The sequence below is a fragment of the Manacus candei genome, unplaced genomic scaffold, assembly GCF_025592945.1.
Source record: "Manacus candei isolate 608988 ecotype Guabito, Panama unplaced genomic scaffold, ASM2559294v1 h1tg000043l, whole genome shotgun sequence".
Classification (NCBI taxonomy): Eukaryota; Metazoa; Chordata; class Aves; order Passeriformes; family Pipridae; genus Manacus; species Manacus candei.
In genome coordinates, this window is record NW_026138091.1 from 9,258,586 (window position 1) to 9,269,220 (window position 10,635).

The following is a 10,635-nucleotide window of genomic DNA, read 5'->3' on the forward strand; positions in this document are numbered from 1 at the left end:
GATCCAATACCTGGCCATCTCTCATTAGGAGCAAGTGTTGTTTTGAAAGATTGCAATACTGCAATTCCACAAACAGGGGATTAGTTCAACACCAAACTAAAAAATGCTTTTTGATTATGTGTACTAAGAGACGTCTCAAAGATTTGAATTCAAACTTGTGGTCTGAAAAATTTATATGAACAGTATCATTCAGATTGTGATTTACAGTTAAACTAATGTACCGATGGACTGTGAGATTCCATTTCAATTTAAAGCAAACTACTGTCATGTATAAAGCAGAATTGATATTTTGAGCCTTGCAATAAGAAAGAAATCGTTGAAGGATCAGGTGGCTCAAAGGATTATCAGCAAGGATAAGGACTCTTGATTGTCCTGGATGACACTAAACAAACTTCACTGTAATTTCATATCTAGGTGTTGAAGTAGAAAATGGTTAGAAACTCTTATTTTGTGTGGACACTGGCCAGTGCCTTAACACCACTACAGTGTAAAATGGGTGAATATCAGAGCTCATTCAACACCAGCTATGTAGGCAGAACTGATTTTTCTTGCATCAATTAGGAGATATACCTAAATTTTATTTTGCTTTAACACTAATGTCTATGACTTACAAGTTTACGACAATGAAAATCCAATTCAAGAAGAAGAGACATTGGGGAGATTAGGGGAACTGTGAGGAATCAAGGAGCAGTAGTAAGGGGCTGGGAGCAGTAAGCCAGAGCAGAGTTAGCAAGCATTTACAGGCTTTCAGAATGGAGTTTCTCTGCTGCTCCTGGTGCTAGCACAAGGCTCATAGACTGCGAACAGACAAAATACCTAGGATACATATAAATTTCATCTTGTTGGGTTTCTCTCCAGATTCCTCCCTTTGCATGAAGCACACATGTCACCTGTAATAAGACCTGACAGTGCACTCACTGAGCTCAGTAATCAAATCACTCAGTTCAGTCAAAATAAGCTTGATTCATCTAAAGTCAACTAAAAATATAAAATCATAGCAGACAGAGGTAGATGCTCTGAATTGCCTCCTACATTGTTGTCTGTGGTATTTTACATTACAACTTGCTTACTCGTGCCAGTTCTTTTGTGAACTTCCTTTTTTCTCTGATCTTCTTTTCTAGCACAAATTGTCCATAACTCATGGGAATTACTGCAAGAAAATTTGACCTTAATAATTCACGGCTGAAAGGGCACAAGATTCCATAAGGTTCACTTATAATGTCACCTAGATTTACTTTCCTTGATTTGTGTGGGGAAAACACATACCTCCCTGATGTTCCTCACCATTATTTAGACACATTTTAATGTCATCTGTGTCAGATCAACTGTGTGCCTGAACTCTTTAAAAGTGATACCAGAGTAGTTATAAATGTAATTAACTTAAGTACTGAAGCTAAGTTTAAAATTAAATTCAGTCTAAAGTAGAATTCTTGTTCAAATCATGGATCATCATGACAAAGACTCCTTCTGCTTGACAAAGACAGTTCCAACAAGTGTGATTTCACAGGATATTCCAGTTTATAACTTTATTAATCTGCCTTATATTTTTTCACTCGATTTTTTTTAAGGCAGATGAGTGTCATCTTCTAAGGAGCTGTGACTAGGGTAGTTACAGGAGAACTTGCTAATACTTTTGCATTTTATTGTTACTGAAACATATTTAACTCTCTGTCAAACCTAGAATTAATGAGCTATGACTTATACAAATCACATCAAAGGCCAAATCTTGTTCCCAAATTCACATAGAGAAATCTCACTGAAGTAAAAGGAAGTTGCATATGTTATTAATGAAAACCTGTTACAGAGCAGTTACAGCTGATCTTTTTTCTTCTCTAATATCCCTGGAAGGCTACAGGAAGCCCTAGAAACTCAGACCTTTACCTTGTTCACAGAACAAGGCAAGCAGGCCTTGACAGTGTCTCCTAACTGAAGGACAGCATATGTAGACTGCTGTGAAAGTCATGAACTTAGTCTGCTTTGAACTCAGAGTGAGAAGCAGTAGATTAGTCTTCAGACATCCTTCTGACAACTTTATCTTAAAATGGGTCTATACATTTGAGCACCTTCAGTGACAACAGTTTTTACATGACAGATGTGATCTACCACAAAAAGATGGATTTCAGAACATTTAACACAGCACATCAAAACCCACCAAACCCAGCACAGGATTAATCCATGAATGAGGTATTTCCATTTAGACTCATGGTTTACAAACTGGTCTTCTACAGTATAGTCTGACACTAGGTGTGGAAATGGATCAAAGCTGCACCAGGGGAGGTTCAGATTAGGTATAAGGAAACTTTAATGAACGGGTGATCAGACACACAGAACAGCCTTATTAGAGAGGTGGTCAATGTCCCAAGACTGTCAGTGCTCAAGATGCATTTGGACAATGCCCTTAGCAATATGCTTTAACTTTTGATTAGCCCTGAAGTGGACAGGCAATTGGAATAGATGATCATTGTAGGTCCCTTCCAACACAACTGTTCTGCTTTGTTCTGTTCTAGTCTAGCGTGACTTATAGATCCTTATACTTTTAAGGTCTGCTTTTCAAACCTTTTGGTCCAAAAAGCTCATTTCATTTTCTCTTTTTCAACCTGTGCACCAATGCAAACTTGTTTCCCATAAACTAGCCTCCAAACCATTGCTATTGCCACCACATTTCTCATTTCCTCTGGATCCTAACACAAGATGCAGTTTGGGGCAACTCACTCCAAGATGAATGAGGTCAAAATATAATGTTGCAAAGGACTCAGGGTAGTTTTAACTGGAAAATGTGAATGATTTCTGAACTGGGGTTGAGGCATAATGGGGTAGATGTGAATAATAGTAAATGATGCTAGGGGTGAAGACAGGTAGTGCTGAAAGTGAGGGTGCAAGATGGCCCCCAGGCTGATGGAAGGGTACTGGGAGAATATGGAAAATTCCTTCTCCTGGCTGCAGGTCTCCTATGAGTGGGACAACAATATATACATATATTCATTGACACAAGGAAAGGACACAGAATTAAAAAATAAATTATACATCTTTTGTGGACCAGATTATGAAACCTTTTCCATTAGCTCTTTGATGAAAAGTTCTTTTGTTTGATTTCTAGTCATAATTGATTAGATATGTATAAAAGAAATTTTCTTTTAATGTTTTTTGGTTTAAATATTCTTCTCTATGCTTCTTTGACCATAATAGACCATATAATTTTGTTTAATTTTTGCCAGAACAACTTTATATTAGCTCTTAATTACAGTTATGGCTGAAGTGACATTTATACAGGAAATTCCTATTTTCCATTATTAAAAATTTCTAGAACAAATAGACTTTTTGGGGTTGGGGTTATTTTAATTTTCAGTAAAATAAACTTATATAGGGTATTCCAAAAACACATAGATAAACAAATAACTTCACTACATTAAGCAAGTTTTGACTTTACTTGGAGCTTCTCTCTACATTCTTGGAGAAGACTTTTTTCAGGTCAACCTTTAAGAAGCAAAATGGTCTCCACAGTTTAGTTTTGGCTACATCCAGAGGATGACCCTGTTGCTATCCTCCTATTGTTAAAAAGCAGGGTCTTCCTTAACAAGTCATCTGTGCTGGTCTAACTGGAAAAGTTCCATGTTTTCCAATCTCTGGAACCAAAAAAATGTGCACTTCTGAACTTCACAGAATGGAAATTATATCCCCCATTACGGAAACGAGCCATTCTTTTAGCCCCTTTTCTGTTTTTTCTTCTGGTGATTTCACACAAATATGCAAACCCACCCTTTTCAATATATACTTCATTCATGCTGATCTTAATAGCTCTTTTGAAAGTCTTTATATAAACAGGAGAATTTTAAAGAATTTTATGTCAGACAAAACAAAGATCAGAGTAGTACACAGCCTGGAATACCTTTTAAGCTAAATGTAAACATAAATCTAAATGTTTAGACTGTTTCTCAGGTGCTAGCAGACCTTTGGGTAAGAAAAATAATATGATAGTAAAATATTGCATATGCACACGTCCATGTATACAGACAGATGACAGTAGTAGAGAAATGCAAGTATTACTAGTTATAGCCAGAGTACTAAATTCCAATCTGTAGTGTTGTCTGAAAATAAAGAACATTCATTTGTGTATGAACTTTGTCCAAAATCATGACAAAACAAATTTATGACAAATTAGGACTGAGATGTTTTAATAAAATGAAAGATATTTCAATTTCTTCTAGAGTGTGTGGGTAAGATGTTACCATGTTAATCATTTTAATAATGCAAAGAATAACATTAGAAACCATGAATATTAGAAATTACAAGAAAAGAGATAATTTACTGTTTCTTAATATGAAAAGCTGATTTCTTTCTGAACATGTAATTGTTACAGTCATAACCTCCATGGGTTACTCAACCCACAAATTGATCACGATAATGGGTTCATAGGATCCTGTAATAGGCTTTTAGAGTTTTTATTTCCATGAATTTACTTATTATTAATTACTTTTAGGGTATATACTTTTGATTAGTAAAGCAAGCAGATATATATATATACACACATATACATGCACAAATATATATATATATTTGCAAACTATTACAAATTACCACTAATCACAAACAAGTTGCTTAACTGTTTATATGCATGCCTATATAAAGATTTTTACTTCAAACTATTAACAATATATCTGTTGCCAGGAATGGGGCCAATTGATTACAGACAAAGTCTCACTGCAGTAGTGGTGTGTCACGGAGTATTGATTAGACTGGGCATCCCCTGTGAGTCCAAATGAGTGCATAGCTAAGTTCACGTAGGGGTATGTTTTGGAGAGAAAAGCACATTTTGGGAAGACCATGAGTTACTTTTATATCTTTAATGTGAATACATAAGTAGGTATAGGACACCAGTTCCTGTTGCTGACTTCTGCTTTCTTAGGAAGCCAGTTTGTAGGTGTGCTGGTTTAAAAGTTAACCAGCAGGGGGAATGAACCCAACTCAAAGGAGAGATTATAAGTCAGAATAACAATTTATTAAAATAATACCGTAAGTACAATAATACAAACAAACAATTGGTTTCAACCCACAAAAACCCAAATGTATAACCCAGTACCCTGGGGCCTGAACAAAGTGGTGTTCCTTGGGCCCTGTTTGAGTCCAAAGTAAAGGGAGAGGGGAAGAACCTGCTGGTGGGAGAGCTGCTGCAGTCTGGCCAGAACTGGTGATCGCAGTCCAGTGGTGGTCTAAGTCTGGTTGAGAGCGATGAGATGCAGCCGTCCTCTGGATCCCACGAGTGGGTTGAAAAATGTTCCAAAACTCCAAGATTATATATCCTCCAGTTCAGGTAGGAATGTTCAGTGCTCCCCTCAGGGCGGGGAGTTCCACAAAGGGTGTGAGGACAGAAACATCCTCCTATCTCACAGGCCTCTTAACACCTAGTTTATAGCCTGAGGAGTCAGGCTCTATGGGCAGAGGGTGCGAATAGTCTATTGACAACAATAGTCTAGTTTCTGGGAAATGACATGGAAGGCTATAGAATACACAGTTTTGGGTTACACCCACCATGATGAACTGATCTCAGCTGTCCTAACTAGGACAGTAGGTTATAACAGCAGGTTATAGCAGTTTCTTTGTTTTGTGCTTGTCAAGGATATTCCAGAGTCGCAGTTGTACTTATCGAGGTCAACCCAAGCTCCCATTTGTGCTTGCCAAGGATGTTCCAGCTTCTCAGACCAGGCTAGACACTGGCAAAGATTTTCTCTTGTCAGTATTTTAGCAGACATCTTTTGTCAGTAATTTTCCCCATTATAACCAAGTCACCTTTATGGCTGCTCTGACAGAGTATATCTTCTCACAGATGTTAAGCTGGTAACAGCCAATGAGGGAAAAAACTGGAAACTGAATGTATACTGCATTACTTATATAATGCTTTTATTTCCTTTGCATCTTATCATATCCTTGATGGTGAACTTTTCCATTAAATCTCTGATTTACAATACCTGACCTTTCAGAGGGCTCATGTCAAGGAAAATAAAATGTAGAAATTTACCTTTGTAAACTTACCAACAGGCAAACAACTCACACTCTAGCAAAAGTGCCTTTAGCTGTAGGTTATTAGTACTTTTCTAAAAAATATAGCTTTCAGCTCTGTCTGACGTTCAGTATTTATAGGGAAACTGGACTGAAAAGCTAATTTTGTGATTATTTCACAATTATGTACCACAAAAAAATTCTTCTAAACAGTTGTATCACTGAATAGTGTCAGTGGTTCCTACTGAGAGTCAATCTTCCCAGCATTTGTTTTATTGCATATGTTTATTTTAATATAAGTCTGAGACTGAAATTGGGATTTGTCTCCAGTGGATCAAACACTGTAGAAACAGACACAAAACCACAATGCACGCCCATAATCAAAAGCTTACATCCTCTAAAACCCCAAAAAACCAGACACAAAGGTTTCAGAAAGCTGCCTAACATTCAAGTAAAGTTACTGTGATGAAAACTCTTATATACCGTGTTACTTTAAAATCCTAATGTTTGGGCTGGGATCTTAATTGCTTCAAAAGTAATTATGTAGTTTCTTTCTGCCCTTTGTGGACTAATAGCTGTTCAACAGAAGGAGAGGACCACATGGTCTGAGTTTATTTCCATTCTAGTAGAAAGGTTCAGATTTTCCTAAGCTTCATGTAAGGAAAAGGAAAAAGTGGTTGCAATAGAATAGAAAAGGAATAGAAATAAAAGTGTGGTAATAAGAATCTGTGTCGGAATGAAAGACAAAGAAAGTGAAAAGAGAAAACCTTTATCTTGCATGCTTTATTAAAAGGAAACCTTAGTTTAAACAAGTTTAAAACAAACAAAAAAGAAACAAAACTTGATACAGTTGCAATGAGAAGGAAAATGAAAAATTTATTATTTGGCTAAATTGAAAGAAGAAAAATCTAATTGTATTTTTTATTTTCCAATTTGAAAATATCTTTCATTTAGTGAATTAGCTTCAAATTAATCAAACAGTTTATATGCTACTAACATAATGCCTTATGGTTATGCAGCCAAATCTATTTTTAAAGCAATGGATAGATTTTAAATTAGAGCCATAGCCATAAAAAATTCTAGTAGATGGAGAATCCTACTTTTAATCATCAAAGCACTTAACAAGGAAAAGGAAATCAATGTCTGAGCACTTATCCAGTGGAAATTATGTACCTTTTACACTTGCTGTGATGTACCCAAATGACATAATCCAAGACTATGACTTCATCTTTTCACTAAATTTTAGATAAGTAAATGCAAAAAAAAGCCCCAACCCATTAAGTGTTTAACTGGTAGGATCTAATGTTAAAAATAGCACAGAATTGAAGTACAGAAGACAGAAAATACAAACAAACATCAGTTGTGCCAAAAGGTAAAGTCTGGACTTTATAGTCATAATAGCATATTGCAGTTTGCATGAAAACACATAGAGAATTCTATAGAAGTGGCATAGGAACATTGCAAATGTGACAAGTCCTTATCCAAATGGTAGTGGAACTCTTTAAATTTCACAAAGTAAAGCAGATTATCACAATGGAACAAAACATATCATGGCCCACGGCTAAATGACAACTTTTCTGACAGCCGGGATATGTCAGAGGAAAAATTCCTTTCAAGGATATGAAGGCACACTTGACTAATGGAAGTTAATAACCAGCTCCTGCTGTGAACTGGCTGGAAACTGGAAATTCTCCTTGGCTGGAAATGCCAATTACTTTTGTTTTAAATTTGTCCTGAAATTAAAAGCAAACAAAAATCTTTTCTTTCCCTTTCCTCTATGGGATGAGGATTTTTAATTGACTTTAGGGGAAAAAAAAGGGGGGGGAACAAAAAAAAGCTTTATTCAAGTTTTCCTGCTTTTTCAAAAACTGTAGTGGACCACAAAAATAGGAGTTTGGGAAAAGGGTTTTTCTAGAATTACCAGCAAAAGTGTGGACCCTGGGTCTGTGCGTTTTATTGCAGAACAGCCTGGAATTGGTTACACCTTCTTCGGGAAGCACAGCAGGTAGGGATTTGAGAATAGCTATGTGACTGAGTAACATTTTATGGGGAAAAAAATAAAGAAATATTTTGATTTATTTATTTCAATGGACAGAAAATGAAATTTCCAATACCAAGTCAGTCTTGATCATGATCTCTCTTCATGATTTACTTCAAAAGCTTAGTTTCAGCTCCTTCTTCAATGATTTAGTATGATGACAGTGCTCCCTTACTAACAAGACACATTTCTCATTGGACAAACTACCCCTTATTCTGTCTTTCATATAGCCTGGAAGAGTTTAAAAATATTTTTCTCACTGCAGTCAAGGTAGATAGACCCTGCTATGAAAATGTACATTGTAGAATGTCCAATCCAAATTTGAACTACATAACTACGAAATCTTTGCTGATATCTAACATAGTTTCAGGAAAAAATGTTAATATAAATTCTAGCTGCTGAGTGCATTGAAATAGCATTTAGATGATTTCAGCATTACATTGTGCATTCAGTTACTGAAAGATTAAGGAAATATGTTTTTTTAAATCACCTTGACATTCAGCACTTTTATTGAACTTCCTGTATGTTCCAATATTTCTTTTTTTTCTTTGCAAAACCCAACGTCTCCACCACCTAAAATTCACACTGCATCAAGTGATCTCTAGTGCAACCTCTTGCTCAGAGTCACATCTGAGCTCAGACCAGGTTGTTCAGGGCTCTTCCAGCTGGATCTCAAAAACCTCCAGAGAAAGAGTTTGCCTAGTCTATGCTCTGGGGCACCTGTACCCCTCCCTTACTGTCCCTGTGGTGATTTTTCCCCTTCCTGCTGCCCCATTATGTCAAGTCTGAATGTCTTGTTTCAGTTTCTGATCCATATTTTTCATCCTCCTGCCATATGGAGAGATTGATTCCATCTTCTCAAAAAATACTCTTAGTTGTTGGAAAACTGTTTGCATCACGATCAGACTTCTCTTCTCTGGATTTCATGAGTCTTCATGTTCACTAACTCTGTTACCAGATGTTTGACATCAACTAGATAACAGAAAAGATGTTTTATGAACTGCATCAGCAGCACATTGAAGCATCTGCTTTTCACAAAGCCTTTAGCTATTACTAGTTTATTTTTCCGTAAAATACTAGGAATAAGGGAAAGCAAACAAGTACATTTCTTAAGCTGGTTTTCATACCTGAACTAAAATATGATGTGCCAAAGAAAGATAAAGAAAGATCTGTGTGTTTCATTGACAGAAGCATTGTAGAAAGTTAGGCTATTTTTAACATGAGAATATATTTGTTTGTTTGTCATTTATATTTCTGCTACTTCCTTCTGTTAGATACAGCATCCAAGGCTGAAATCCTGGTACTTTAGTAGCTAGCAGGTGTTCTGCTATTGACAAAAGGTAATAAAGGGAAATTCACCTCTGTTGACAAAGAGGAATCTCACAATTGACGCCACTTATTTTTTTTCTAAAATATATAGCATACTTTTGGCTCTTGTCTCCTTTTACATACTAGAGTGATTTTTTTTTATTCTATTTGAAATCCCTGCAGAAAAGGTTGCAATTTAAAATATTTCATTTTAAAGCATACTGTATAGATAGAGTTTAGTTTATAAGTATTGTGTATTTGACCAATTGAGGTAACTTTTCATCATTTGCTTGAGCTCCACAATCTTTTCCAGACGGAGAGTTACCAGGAATTAATTTCTGTATGTCAGAAATAACTGTAAAAGTTGATGTGCAAATATCAGTTTTATTGGCAGGAATTCTGGGGAATGGTTCTGCTGAATACCAAAACAGTCACTGGTTCTAAAACAGAACAGGTGTTTATCTTTGCCTGATTTTAATTTTCAGTCATATTGTATTGAAAAAGGCATCTTTGGGGAAAGAAAGTTTAGATTTAAGTGAAATAGGACTGACCTGAATGCATGATATTTATCTAATGGAAGATACAATATGTTGACATATCAGTGAATTGTCTTTTCAGATAACTGAAGTGCCACCTAAAAGAAAATCATGATTCCATTCTACAAAATCCTCTTTTAAAAGTCTTATTTCCTTATGTAGTTTTATTCTGTTACTTTTCTCTCGTTCTTGTTATTTTTTTTTCTTTTTAATAAAGCTGAATGGTTATGTAGAATAATTTATATTTCCTGTGTGTTAGCCACAATACAAAACTGACACTGAAACTTTTTTGCCAGTTTATGTACAGTCATTCTTCTTCTCATTCTCATTCTCTTGCTAGTCAATCTAACTTATTTATGGTCCACTCAAGTAATTTATAAAGATAAGAAATTGCAAAAGTCATTTGGAAGCCTGCAGACAACCCACATGTTAGAACTTCAAATGGATGTGGTCTTTCTCCTGTCAAATAAACTCTGCTATATATTCACTATTTCTTTCACAATCCTTGATTTTATTTAGCCCTGTGCTTATGGATGAGTTAACATGGACATCTTTGCCAATCAATCTGTTTGTTTTTTCATCATTGCTGATGTTTTTTCCTCTTCAAATAAGCATTTTCAAGGAGAAAAAATAAATTGGGAAAAAAAAAAGAAATCTGTAAATGCATCAGATGATGAAAAAGACACAATAAATGGGTAAAATTTAAAATGTGATTAAGAAAAGCCCATTCCATGACAGAAGTAAATTTCATACGTGAAG